Below are 15,284 nucleotides of genomic sequence, written 5' to 3' on the forward strand. Positions count from 1 at the left end.
ACAGTATAACCCTGTGGAAAGAGCTCCTCTGATGTGAGACTGGTTTGCTCTCGTCTCTACATTATTAAACCTCCTTAAACACATCCATTATACCATTCACCTTCCTTGTCTTCAAAGAACACAGCAACTGTGTATAAAGGATGAACTGTAACTGTGATTGTAGAGTGGGTTACCTGTGGTTCCTTAGAAATGTTAATGTATTATCTGTCATGTTTATAAAGTTCTCTGTTTGCTATTGGATGTTGAGAAACCATTCTGAAGTTTTAGAATCAAACTGATCAAATGTCCAAGACAAGGAAAATGAGTAAGGACATATTAGAGTTTGGTATCGTTGTCACCCGTCCTTTGAAATCATTTCTTTAAAATAAATCTAAAAAAAAAAACTTGTAATGTAAAAAGTTACTTAGTGGGAAAACAAAGTTGCTATGATTCTTAATCCGACAAAGTGGGTTTCTTCCCACAAAAGCTTATGCCCAAATAAATTTGTTAGTCTTTAAGGTGCCACGGGACTCTCGCTATGATTCTTAAGGGATCTCTGTGTCCATTCTGACTGAATCACTTATGAAAATCATCTTGACTAGTGCTGGCCTTATCATTCAGAGTTTACTGGAAACTAATCTTTTCAAAATATTTGGAATAAGCTAAAACCTGACTTGCTCATCTCATGAAAAAGGTCAAAACAGAGAAGAAAGTGCCACTGGTTTGTATTAGGTGACACTGTGCCCTGCTTGTCTAATTTGATTACACAAAGCCACTGAAGCCCCAGGCAAAGCTGATTTTAGCTATAATCAGCTTCTTAACCTTTTGAGAACTAACGTAAACACTACCTACCAGTGGTTAATTATGTTGCTCTGTTACATACAACAAAGTGCAAAGGTAAAAGTGTACAACTACAGTAACACATGTTGTGACAAAATGTAACTAGATTATTTAAAGGGATTACAATAGCCTACTTTCTGTCTGTGCTTATTGAATTTTTTTTTTAAATTAAAGATGGGTTATAAAGGCTAAGGTTCAATTTTAAGCATAGTTTTCCTGTCATAATCCTGGCTGATCTTGGATTCCACTTACAGATGCAGAAAGGGGTTAAATACTGGTTGTGCAGGTGTGGTCTTGGATTTGCCACTTTAATCTGAAATCATTTCAATTGTATCATAGATGTTTATATATGATAAATTATATGTGTATATTTATGCCATTATTAGCTTCTGTCAGAATGTTTTGTGAGCTGTTTGGGTATAATATAATTCTCTAATCAGAATATAATGCTCTAATCAGAAGAGATGCCCCTGTGTCTGTACATATAAATAAATGGATATGTCCTGGGGTAACTTTATGGTGAAAATGGTCCTTTCCCATGTGAAATGTCTGAGAATCACAAAGCTGAGATGAAAGACTTATGTCATAACTAGATCTGTGCAAGACACACTGGTTTGGGTTATACATTGCTTGAAGATCTCTTGAAGTTTTGGATTAGCATGAACTTGGAAATTTGTAGCAATCTCAAAGTGCATGGTATTGACTACTGCAGGCAACGCACAACCTCCCTCAGAAGCCTGAAACCTTTACTCTCCCTCTTTGATGTATTTGGTAGTAGCAATTTGATCCCTGCCTGGATCTTCCAGGGTTGGGTAACTGGACTGTTTTCCTTTCTTTTGTCTTTGTGGAAGGTAAATCGAGCCTGCTCCTTAATCCCCGTTCCTTTGAGGGGAGCAGAAGGAATGAAAATACTTCTGCTTATCCTGCTTCCACCACTCACTGCTTTTATCTCATTCTGAACAGCATTCCCTATTCCTGTAATTCATTCAGGGGAGCATCAGGCTACAGAATGAAGTAAAGATAGTGAGCAACAGAAACAGAAGTAGAGTTACAGTTCTGCTGTTGCTATGTTGATGATGGGAAAGAGTTGGGCAGGCAGCTCACTCCCCTAAAGCAATTGAGGATGAAAATGGGTGTACTTTGCTGGCTGCTTAAAGACTCAAGATGGGAATGAGCAGGCCATCCAGCCACCCCTGAAAATCCTGGCAGGGGAGAGGTACAGCTGGCCAATCTCTGAATATACTCGGAGGGGAATAGTGATTACAAACCACTGGGCCTTCTTTCCAATGTGAAGATGAGTTCAAGAAGGGTATGTGTGGGGAGGGAGTTGGAAAACTGGGCTTACCTTCACCCAAACTTCTATGAGTTTCATTTATTAAATAGAATGTGAAACCATCTGTGCTGGTGTCTCTTAAATATGTATCAATTTTCTTAAATAACTTAGATTTGTAGTTTGATTACTTCTGTACTTATAGTATTCCGTGTATTTCTTGTAGTAAGTATAGAGAAGTGCAGGTGATACAGTATAGGTGTATAGGCGATACAGATGTAACCTCATCTATTAACCTCAACTAATGTTTCCAAAGGTTTCACACGGCGTTTGTTTTGGTTATGCAAGTTTCACACAGCTTTTATTCTAATCTACTAATCAACCTCCATTGTCCCCTTTATTTGGTGTGTGCTGGAGGAAAAAAATATCATTCAAGTATTTCTTGCACATTTAATATGACTTGAATTAAATCATTCTGAATTTTCTATAGTACTTTGTCACTAAGGTAAATAGACATTAATATTCTGTAGCAAAAGGATATTTTGGGTGTTACCTCCCTCTGTATGCACATTGAGTATAATGTAGGCTCAGATTCTCATTCTGGCCAAGTTTTGCCCAGTGCATCTATCGAGGTTTGGAAGAAGAGTTTGACTTTGTCACCTTGCACCTTCTGTATTCTAGCTCTGGTCTTAATTAGAGTAACCTTGGGGCTTCTCAAACATACTGTCCCACATTAGGGTGTAGGCTGTGTGACTTGGTGGTTGGAACAGGAATCTTGCCTAGTGGTTGAAGCAGAATCAGAGGCATGGTCAGAGGATAAGCCAATAGTCAGAGCCAGCAATTCTGAGGAAGTTAGGGACTAGGGCTAGAGTAGGAACAGGTCTGGGTTGGAGCAAGGGCCAGTATAGAAGCAGGAGTCAGGTCAGTCACAGCTGTGTGTATGGAATGCATTGAGCAGTCATTGAGCTGCTGTTGCTACAAGGCTTAAATGGTCATCTGTTGGCTCTTCTGTCCAATCAGGGAGCACAATCACTTAGTGACAGTTTACTGGGCCCAGCCGAGCTCATTGGCTTGCTAGGCAACCATGCCCAGAGCCAACTGAATTCCTGACAGTAACCCCACTGCCTCCAGAGGGCTCTTCCTAAGGCCTCTTGGCCCTGGCTTGCCAGGATATCTTTGGTAAAATTCCTGCAGGAGATATGGAGTCTGAGTATTTTCTTTTGGTTCCTGGGATCACTCCTCTAGCCCATACCCCTTCCAGTGTATCAGATACTGGAGCTTCCTCCTGACCCAGTGGGAGTCAAGGACCTGGGGGAATTTGTATTCCTTCTGCCCATGGACAGTTAGTGGCAGAGGAGTATGGTCTACCCAGTAAGGGAAGGAGTTGTTGACAAACAGTTTGAGGAGAGAAACATGAAAGATGATGTGAATCTTGAGGGATTCTGGGAGCTGAAGCTTGAAGGCCACTGAGTTTATTTGCTCGATGATCCAAAAAGGAACCAGGGTTTGGTGGGTCAAGCTTGGCTAAAGTACAATCTGTTCTCAGGTTCTGAGTTGAGAGCCAAACCTTATCCCTTTCTGAGAGGTCAGGGGCAGCCTGTTGCTTTTGGTTTGCATAACCTTTATACGTTTTTTTGTGACAAGTAAGTGCTCTTTGAGTTCCTGGTGTGTTTGCTGGAGGTGGAGGAGTAGGACCCTGGCTGCTAGGATGGCAGAACCTTTGGGGAGGTCTGGATGGAATTGGGAGTGAAAAACTAAAATTGGTGAAGAATGAAGTATAGGTCAAGTTGTTGTATGTGAACTCAGCCAGACACAGCAGTGGGAGCCAATCATCCTTTTGGAAATTCAGGAAACAGCAGAGATAGTGCTCCAGGGTCTGATTGACTCTTTCAGTTTGGTGATCAGTCTGAGGATGATAGGGTGTTGAGTTAAAGGCGTTGGTGCTGAGAAGGTGAAGAAATTCCTTCTAGAATCAGGAAACAAACTGAGGCCTTCATCCAAAATGATATATGTCGACATGCCATGGTATTGAAAGATGGGCTGCAGGAAAGCTTGTGCGGTTCCACGAGCAGATGGCACAGCATGGCATGGAATAAAATGGGCCATCTTAGTCAGAAGGTCCACTACATTTAGGATAACTGAGTGTCCTTGGGAGCATGGTAACTCCATTATAAAGTCCGTTGAGATTGGTGACCAAGGATACAGAGATATGGGGAGGGGCTGAAAGAGTCTCACAGGCCTTGATCACTGTCTTCATGCAGGTACGTAGGTCGCATGACCTAACATAGTTTTTTACATCAATTCATGGGGTCAGCAACCAGAAGAATCTAGAGATCAGGTTCCAGGTTTTAAATTGACTGAAATGTCCTGCCATGGGTGAGTCACAGCCTTAGCACTTGAAGCAAGGAGTTGCCCTCAGGGGCCTTTTTGCACCAGAATTATTCCCCAGGGACCATTTAAATTGGGTACAGCAGCAGAAAAAGACAAATTGCAATGAGAGGTGAGCTCAGAGAGTTTAGTTACAGTGTCCTATTCCTCCATAAGAAAAAGGACCCTGAGGACTATCAGTTTGAGTATTGGATTTCTGTGCCAACAGTGATAACCCTAGGCATACACAAACTGGGCAGCTTCCTAGGTTGCCCCCACAGGGAATTCCAAATCCCTTTCCTTTCCTTGCTTTTGTGTATCTCTCCTTCTTGTAGCAGTGTTGCTGTACTGCTGAGTACAGCAAGACCACTTGTGGCTAGCCACAGGGAGCAGCTGCTCCCAATCCCCTGCTGGCTGTCAGCCCTTCTTCCTCGCAGCTGCAGCAGGTTGTGAAAATGCTCATTGCTCCCTGCTGCTGGCAGGCATCACATGCTACAACAGGAGTATAAGAGGAGCAGTTTCCATTCCCAGAACTAACAGGATCTTCTGGCTGGTCCTGACCCAAAACAGAAGGTGGAAGCCTGGAGGAGAGAAGTGAGAAGCTGGGAAAAGGAACTTGGAAAGAGGAGAAGAAAGTGTTGCCAAGTCTCATAATTTTATCATGAGTCTTACAATGCATAGTGATTTTCTTAAGGTCACAACTCCTGGAGTCATGTGATTATATTAGAATCTCAACTTACATTAAAATAATGAATTGGTAGTCCTAATGGTTATAGAGAATAGGTTGAAAATATAAACCCTAAAGCAGTGGTTCTCAACCTGCAGCCTTTGGGCTGCTTGTGGCCCAAACACAGCTGATTGGGCCACATGTGACATCCTCAGGGCCATAAAGGTAGTACTGGATGTGGCCCACATAACACATGGCGGACCACATATGCAGCCCATAATGGTAAATAGCTTGAGAACCATCGCCCTAAGGCTCAAAACCCAGAAGGAAAATAAAAAGAATCCCCAATTCTATTATTTTTAAAAATTCATGAGCCATTCTCATAATTTTTTGAAACATGATTCATGATTTTTGAAGACACAAGCAAGGACAACACATGACAGCTGAGCAGAGTTGGTCAAAGAACACAAAAATGGAGTGGAAATATTTTTGTGAATATTTTTAAAAGTGGTATGTAAACAAAAGTGGTGAGTTTAGTTTTCTGCTATTTATCATTTAATATTTATCATTCATTATTTTGGCAATATTCAGAGAGCTGTTAGGTATTGATAACAATGTTGTCAAATCCCCAAGTTTGGCTGATTTTAAAAGCACAAATAGTCTTTATCCAAAATCTGCACCAGAACGATGCTTTCTTCTTCAAGTGATGCTCCCTATTGTATTCCATTGAGGGTTACGCATGTGCACCATGTGCCCGGAGTCAGAGAGTTTGAAAGTAGTGTCCATTGGTCTGCACATGGTGCCCTAACTCGCCTCATGCTTCCATCACTGCTACATGGTCTGGGTCAGAACCTTCAGTGTCCTCATCTCTGACATACTTCTAATAAGTATAGTTGTAAATAGATTTGTCAGTTTTAACTATAGATTCACTAGCTTTATTTCTTTCCTAGTTTTAGTAGTTACTAGTTTTAACAGTTAAGATTTAGAGTAGACTTTGGGGATTTTCCCCATCCCCCCTTTACTCCTGTCAAGCACTAGATTATGCCCAGGCTTCAAACTCTTGTATCTCTTGTCCACGATCCTTCTCAATCAGTGACAATCACCAATGTTGCCTGGGAGAAGTTCACATTGCAGCTAGGTGCAGTATTTGTCAGTCTTTTTCTAACTGTATCCAAGAAGGCCGAGCACTTCATTTCCAGAGATATCTCATGAAGATGACGATGAGACTGCATTTGGACCTTATTGATGTTTTTAAAAGTTTGTTGTACAATCAGGGAGCAAAAACAATTCTGTGGTCTTTAGGTGACTAATCACACATCATGAATAACAAAGAGCAAATAATCTAAGTGAACAGTTCACAAACACCCCATAAGCCTAAATTTGTTCACATAATTATTCAGTGAATACTTACAAATAACAAATACATTGAAACTGAGATCACATCATAGATTTGCTAATGAGAAAATGGGGCAAATTTGTAATTAATTTTATTCACAATGAATAAGTCTTCTATCAATGCATCACAATATAAAACAAAAGTGAGCAAACGCAGTGAGACCTTGCCTTTTATCTGGCCTTTATTAATTCCAGAGCATCTCTCAGAAACTGACTAACAATAATTGAAAGAAAAAAATATTGCTGACCATTTTCCCTTTAATGTTGGAACTCCAAAATAATTCTTCACTTAGGACACTGGTGCACCTAAAACCAGTCCTGTTGATTTTAAATTGGTTCTAAAACCAATGCTGTGGCATTAATACACTCTATTTCCAGGACAGAAAGGAACCAATCACTCTTGCATTTGCTGCTTTTACTGGATGGCCAAAGAATGGAGTGGAATAAAGATCTGTTTGAAAAAATGTTTTACCGGACCAAATCAAAACACTACTTCATGAACAATTTTTTTTGTCCTCCCTAAGGTCAGATCCCCAAACTCCTACAAGTTTAGACAGTGGGATGCTTTAGTAAATGTGTGATGATAAAACTGCCAGATTGAAGGTTTCTTAAATGCCACTGTCCAAAATCACCAGCCATGCTTGAAACTAGTAATTCTTGACGGAACATACACTCTCAGTATGTTACTTTTAGCTGCAGGTGGCAGAGCATATGCTCCAGTGCCAAAAGTTTTTTTTTGTTTGTTTGTTTAATTTAAGTGTGTCAAAGCCTTTTGCATTTTAATTTTCACCTCTTTCCCTCCAGCCCATCCCTCCTCTTTTTGGTGTTCAGTTCATGCCAAAGAAACCTAATTTATGGAGTTTAAAAACAACTGTGTAGATCTCTAGTTTATTCAAGATCATTTGAGTACATAATTGATGCCCCAAAGATATTCAGTTCAAAATGATACATCACTCAGTAAACATAGTAAATATAGTCATATTTTAATTCCCTGTATCCTTTTTTTTAAAAGGATTAACTAAGGGAGAAGACATTTTGGCCCCAAAGGGTTTATGTCAGATTACCCTGTTAATCCAAAATATATATCCTATTAATCAGCATTATATGATTTAATGCTCATTCCTGTGAAGTGCTGAGTGCCTCCTAGGTGGTGTCTGGTTTTCATTAACTCCAGTGTCAGGGGGAGGTAGAGATGCTCAACACTTTCCAGGAGGTGATCGGCACATTGCAGGATTGGGCCACCGAAGACCCTGATCCTGTTGACCAGGAAAAGCAGGAGAATGATTGGCAGACATGGGGTGGATTTAAATGTCAGGCTGCAGCTTTATTAATTATACCACCCCAGTCCTCCACTCCCACCTCTTGTGAATCAGACATTGAATTGGTTCCAGGGCTTTATCATGAACCACAGAATAACTTGGGTAGATCCTTTCTGGTCTACGCCATGGGCTCAGTTTAGTTGTCCCCATATAGGCTCCATGTGGGCATCTAGGACTCTCTGTACATGTCTCGTTACCTAATTGGGGCCTAAAATACAACTACTGCAGCATGTAGCTCAATAGTAGAGCACATGTTTTGCATGTATGAGGCCTTGGTTTTGATCTCTAGCAATTCCAAGAGAGGAAGGATGGTCTAGTAGTTAGAGTGCAAGCCTGAGATGTGGGAGACCTGGGTTCCATTTCTGGTCTGCTACAGATGTCCTGTGTGACCTTGAACAAGTCACTTCAACCCTGTGCCTCAGTTATCCATCTGTAAAATGGGAATAAGAGAGAAACCTCCTACCTCTTGGGGGTGTTGTGAGACTAGGTATATTAAAGATTGTGAGACACTCAGATAGTGTGGTGACGGGGACTAAATAAATACCATAGATAGAAACTATAATATCTGTGGTGATATTTCTTTTCCTTTTTTGTGTGCATCAAGAATAAAATATTTTAAACTATTTGCTTGATTACAAAGGAGGAAATTTGCTGTTTCTGTGAGAGCACCCAAAAATGCATACTTAAAGACAAAAATGGAGTACAAAGGCACGTTCATAGCTTTGTAGGCTTTTTCCCTTCAAATTAGCAATGCTTGACAGACCAAATATTACAGGTATCCAGACACAAATATATTCCTGCAGTTGAACATGAAATGGTTACACACATATTTTGATTAATTTTTACTCTTTCAAAATTTTGCTTTTTCATTTTCAGTAACATAAAAGTTGCTTTAATTCTTTTATAAAGTATCAATTATTTTTTAGCTTCTTTCAGTTCTGCAGTTGTACTTCCACTGAGGAAGACTAAAGACTGGTCCCTTGGTTTGGTGTAGGGTTATAATTAAAGCAGAATGACTGTTCGATAGTTAAGGCACGATGTTTGATTGACATACCTTGAAATTGTAATAGTCTGGTGGGGAACACTGTTTGGATTCTACATAACTAATTTTTTCATCACCAATTTGTCATTGAGAAATTAGAAAAATAAAAACCCAAAAACTTCTGTTCGTGGAATCTAATCAAAAACAATGTTGTTTGTTCTTATGAACATGTACAGTATTTCTGCTGGGTATGTATTAGCTTTTCACTATGCAACCCTTCAGAAGTATAGCTATTCAGTGATGCCATTAAATAAAGAGAAAAATAATCAAGAAGGACATGACCATGCACTTTTCAATTTAGGTTGAGATGAAGAATGCAGACTCAATATCATAAATTTGAATGTTGATCCTCTTTTTGTTTGTTTGTTTGTATTGCATACACCTATTTTTCCAGCAGATTTTTAAACTGCATGGTATTAATTTTTTTTAAATGTCCACATGCAGACTGCCAAGAACTGGCATCTGGAAGACTTTTTCCTGGCTGTGTATGGACAGATTAAAATAGGATCCTTGGATAGAGACCCATAAGTTAGTGGGGGCCTGGACAGATCAGTGCATCAGGGCACAGCAAAACAGCATTGCCAAACGTAGCTTGTTTCTGTTGGCAATCTGCCCGCTGGACTGCTTCAGTTGAGAAGAATGTCAAAGACTAAAGAGTGGGAAGAAGACCAGAATCTCATTTGGTGAGGCCAAATGGAAGTATCTATATTAAGGGAGCTGGATGAAAGAAAGAGTTGGTCATCCAAAGGTCATGCTATTTTGCTGGAAGTAAAGGTTGGCATGTTTTGCATAGATCCATTCTTCTGACTCTGCTTAAGTGCATATTCCAATTGGAATATGGAACTTGGAAAACTATTGTTTCTATTATATTTTGTAATTTACTATCTCTTAACACAATGAACATGGAGGATAGTATTTGGTACTGATAACAGTGCGTGCAGTTTCCATGTTCAGAAAATGGTAATCTAATCTCAGGGTATTAGCTAATTGTTACAGGAGTTATAAGGGAATTTTTTCCATCATAAACAGCATGTTGCACAGTTTGGGAGAGGTACATTTTGGAGATTTTTCACCTGCTTCTGAAAAATCAGATATGAGCAGTGTTACCAACTCTCTCATGATTTTATTCTGTGTCTTGTGATATTTCGTATTTTACTTAAAGCTCAGCTCCTGGAGTTAAGCGATTATGTGAGAATCTCATCTTTTATGTTTTTAAAATGTAAGTTTTTAGCCCTCATCTTTGTGCAGAAAAGCTTGAAAATATGCCTTGTGTATCCCAAGCAGTCAGAAACCAGAAGACAAATACTATCTCCCTCCCCAACCAAATGTATTCTTTTTTTAAAATCTCGTGATTTTTAAGCCATCTAATAATGATTATTTGGAGTCTAACTCGTGATTTTTGGACATTTTGGGTTGGCAATACTGTGCTAGCCAATTCTGGAGACAGAATACTGGCTTTAGAATGATCGAAGTCTGATCTACTATGGCAAATATTTTGTTTCTGACAACTGTAGCCATTATCACTGCATGCGGCACAGGAAATGGCTGGCTTTATATTTAGGTTGTTCTTTATAAAGCCACTTCTCTCCAACAATTTTGTACCTTAAATGCCTCTGAACTTAGATGAGCATACTGTAAATGTTCTGTAAAGACAACTCATTCCAATAACTGAAAAATAGAACGATTGATGCAAATAGTCAGCAAGGCCAGATTTTTGTATTTAGGCATTGTAGTGCTCAGCTTTGCAACACCTGATTTAGGCCTGGTTATACCTAAAATTTTGAATGACTTAGCTACATCACTCAGGGCTGTGAAAAAAAATTCACCTGTGCTATGTAGGTAGGTCATCCTAACCCTCACTGTAGACACAGCTAGGTTGATGGAAGAATTCTTCTGTCAGTCTAGCTATCTATCACTTGTTGGAGAGGTGGAAGGGAAAATTCCTTCCGTCAATGTAGGAAGCATTTACACTATACGGGGGCATGCGCAGAAATTTAAATTTGACCCCCCTTTTGGAGGAGCATGTTCTGTTCCCGCCTCCCCGCCTGCCAGAGCTCACTCTTTCCGCCCCTGCCTCCCTTCCTGGCCCCAGAAGGAGCTCACTTTTCCCTCCCCCACTTCCTCTCAGCCCCGGCAGGAGCTTACTCTTCCTTCCTTCTTCCCACACCCTGGCCGGAGTTCGCTCTTCCCTCCTCCCTCCCTCTCCCCCCACACTGGCCCGGTCCAGGCAGGAGATCACTTTTCCTGCCTCCCCCCTTTCCCAGAGGAATTCTGTGCCCCCGACGATTATTGGGGGGGACCCTGTGCCCCTGCTTGCCCCTCCTTGTTCAGGCCCTTGACATTATGACACTATAGCATAGTGTTTACAGTGCTGTAGCATAGCTGTAGCACTGTAGCTGTGCTGCTGTGGACACTGCAGTGTAAACATACCATTAGAGTGCCTAAAGTTACCTGTTGCAACTCTGAGCCTAAAGATATGAAGACAAAGAATATTTTGTTCTATGTCCCAGGCAGCATTGAAGCAAAAATTATTCATGTTCAAAATGTGTCAAGGCTAGAAGGTTCAGGGAACTGATATTAGGGTATGTTGCTTTTCACTTCTATGGTAGATGGTCAATTAAAAGCCAACCCAAAGTTTTTTCCCTCTGATAATTGTTTAGTGGCCTATATGAAATGAATTTATCTTATGGAGCAAGTGTTTGACATGACAGGTCACAACTTCATGCAAAGGTTGAATGGACATGGAGAATGAAATACACCTTCCAGCTTAGAGGTGTTTTTTTTAAGACTTGGCACATTGGCAGTGTGATGTAAGAAAGTTTGCACTACTGCTGCCTGTACTGTAACTGTTTTGAGGACAAATGACTGCAGGCGTCTAGGATTAGCATTTTTAAGCATTTGTTGAAGGGGAACAAGAACATAATTTATAATGTGTTAGTAATTATTTTTATATCTCAAGGTTCAATATTTTTACTACTTACTATTTTGTAACTTGAATTCACCACTTACTCCCTTCCCTTTTTTATCATTTTTTTAGAAGGAAAGGTAGTTGGATGCTTAAAGTGTAGGTTGTATCATTACCAGTGACTTCCTCTTCAATGCAGCAGCACCTCTCTATCTTCCAGCTGCTTAGCCAGTTCCTAGAAGTGGTCTTCAGCTCCATTAGGAGGTTTGCCTGCTCTTTGTCCAAGAAGTTCATAATGTAGTAGTACTTTTGGCTCCAGACTACTCAAATCACAGGATGCATTAGTGACCAAAAGCACCGTCTTCTATCTACATCTGAACCATTTCTTCTGGATCTGGTTCTCACCCCAACTGTCCTTTGTCACCTCTAGATTGGATTATCGCAAAGCACTGTGTGTGACAGAGGAATATTTTGAACTCCATTTTGTTTTGTGACTTTCATTTTTGTACCCTATCTTCCATTTAGTGCCATTTTGTGTTCTGTGTTGAAAAATCAGTGTGACCTTGATATGGTCAGTATATTCCAGACACTGCCCTGCTTGAGAAGGCTATGGGACACCTCAGAGAGGACTACCAGTGAGAGAGCCATCAAGGGCCATCTACTTTGAATGACTCACAACAACTGGCCCACCTCAGGGAACAATAGTTGTTTTCACATGGGATTTGCATGTGGAAGTCTGGAGGAGTATGTATAAGCAACTGAGATCTCAAGAGGTCCTAGGCACTGGTTTTTGGGGTCTAAGACATGTGGGCAGCAGTGGCCCATGTCCTTAGGAAGGGTGGCAGACACAAGGTCTGCAGCTGGAGTGTACCTTAGAGACCCAGAGCTAGGAATAGGGATCCAGTTCTACCCAGGCCCAATTGGCTTAGGAGCACATGAGTACCCAACATTTGGACTACTTACAACTTACTGGTTTCCTTCCAGATGGGAATGGGCCAGATTGGGACACTACCCTTGAAGACCACAGGGAAGCTTCAGTTAGTGCAGTGTGACCACATAGATGGCAGTGCGCATTATACCAGTCCTTTTACAACTGCAGTAGTCTCCTATTTCCTTTTTGGTGAAGTTCCAAATGCTGACTTTAATCAATAAACCTCCATGAGGCTTTGGTCCTGGCTCTATAAGAACCTGTCTCTTTCTCTTGCACTGCTATAGAGGTCAGCAAAAAGCCCCTTGTATGTACAGCACCTAGCTCTTAGTTGGGGCATTTTAACACTACCATATAATTGAAATGTTTCTGACTTGATTCTTGGAATACTCTGTGCCCATTGGTATGATGGAGTCAGATTTGTTGACCTTTAGGGCCCTTACTTTTTCTAATTTTTGTTGGGAGAGGATTTGGTTTATTTTGTATGTGTTGTTGGGCATTAGAATGGGGGGGAGTAGAGTTTTGCTTTTTTTTTTTAATTTGGCTTTTAATGGCATTTGCTGTGTTAAAATTTTGTACATGAACCCTGACACTCTGTAATTTGGTGCCTTTTATAAATAATACACTTGAATAAAGGTTTTCCAATATTCATCCCTGATACTCCAGGTGTGTTAGCATTCCTCAGACCTAAACCATTCCTAGAAGTTGATTGACTACCTTAGCATCCATACCCTTGCCATCTATTGACATCCTCTGGCCATATCAGCTCCCTGGGGCTGTGGACCTGGTGGCTGGATTTCTGCAGGAAGGAGGTTGTGATTAAAAACTCCTGCAGAGCCATTCAGATATTCCAGCTGGAATACTCTAAACTGGGTGCCTGCTTCTGCTGTTTCTAATGGATCTGGCTGTAATAAAAGCAGCACAAAGAATACAGACCTGCTTGTACCAAAGAAGTGGAGGAGAAAATAAAACTTGACCAAATACGGACATAGTTTAAACAAGTTTTGTGTTTATATATACATATATATATAAATCCAATGAAGCCTCACAGAATGTAGAAGGTCAGTTAAGAAGGTAACTACACTTTAAATGCCTCTGAAGAACCCAGGTTCAAACCCAAATGTCAGGAAGAAAGGAAGGATGGTCAGTAGTTAAGGTGTTAACATGGGACTCAAAAAACCTGAGTTCATTTCTATGCTCTGCTACCGATTTCTTATGTGATCTTAGCCAAGTCACTTAGTCTTACTGTGTGTCAGTTCCCCATCTGTAAAATGGAAATAATAGTACGTCTCTAGCTCACAGGGGTGTTGTAAGGATAAATGTGCTAAACATTGTAAGGAGCTCAGATATTACAGTAACGGTGCCTATACAAATACCTAAGATAGTTAGAGCTAGACTGGGCATCTTTAGTAGGCTGGACCTGACGTTTTCTTTTGCTAGATAGCTTGTATAGGAAAGAACCAAAGTGGAAAGATGTCTTTAGCAAAAACATCTACAACTACTTTAAAAACATCAATTAACATTTCTCAGGCACTTTTTTGTGAATATAGGACATTACAGGTAGCTGGAGAGTATAAAGGAGCAGAAGCAGCAAGAAAAAAGAGGGGGTGCAAAAATAAGTCTAGTCAAACTCACGTGTATATTGGCTTGAGACATCAGGTGATGTGCAATTGCAATGTCAGAAATAGTTCAAAATACATTTTAAAATGTGTAAGTATTTACAAATAAGGAATTGAATAAGTGTTTACTATTGTGCTTATTTATGGTAGACAAGTAAACCATGTGATATCCTTTAGAACAGTAAAATGGCAAATTTTTTTAAAAATCTATAATTTTAATCAAAAGTTTTTCAGTCATTGAAATTCTGTTATTGCTGCTTACAAACATTAAAGTCAATCAAAACATCAGTAGCTTGCAAGATCAATATTTTTAATATGTTTGCATTGCAGTGCTGCAGATTTTTGGCTAATGGATCGCACCCATATTGATTTCCATGGGAAATGTTAGTCTGATACTGAAATAATTAAAAAAAGCCAGGGATTATTGGTTTGGAATTTTGAAGGAGATAGAAGTATAAAAATTGGTTATTGACTAAATTGCTTGGGGTGAATGAACCTTGGGCACTTGCAATAAACTTGTAGCTCAGAGTCATTACTGAATACTACCTTAGTCCCTTAAACCTAAAATCAGTCAATAACCTATTATAACAATGCAAATTGTGGTGAAATAACATTCTTGGCATGTTAGAATAACATTCTTTCAAGGCAGCAGGATATTCATAAGCATTTACATACATGTATTGCTAATAAATATCTACTGAAATATAGATAGCAATAATTGATTATGAGATTAAAATATTGAACTTACGTTAATGTAGCTGTAAAAGTTATCATTTTAAAGTAACTGTTTACAAGAAGATAGATACCAGTAGGGCTATTAAAAAGAATAAAATTATAGCACAGTACTGTAGTGATAGCATTGCTATAAACAGATAGACACGCATATACAATATTACTCTGTTGCAGGACAAATGTCAGATACATCCTATTGTTTTTCTTCTGTGTGGAAATAA

General features: G+C 39.8%; 1 protein-coding gene across 4 annotated transcripts in view; it reads left to right on the forward strand.

Moving 5' to 3' along the window:
* The window catches only part of ARB2A (ARB2 cotranscriptional regulator A), a 351,893-nt gene that overhangs the window by 283,791 nt on the left and 52,818 nt on the right, over positions 1–15,284 (forward strand). The gene's annotated exons all lie outside the window — the stretch shown is intronic.

The sequence above is a fragment of the Emydura macquarii genome, unplaced genomic scaffold, assembly GCF_026122565.2.
Source record: "Emydura macquarii macquarii isolate MOO-44397 ecotype Brisbane River unplaced genomic scaffold, CSIRO-AGI_Emac_v2 contig_2897, whole genome shotgun sequence".
Classification (NCBI taxonomy): Eukaryota; Metazoa; Chordata; order Testudines; family Chelidae; genus Emydura; species Emydura macquarii.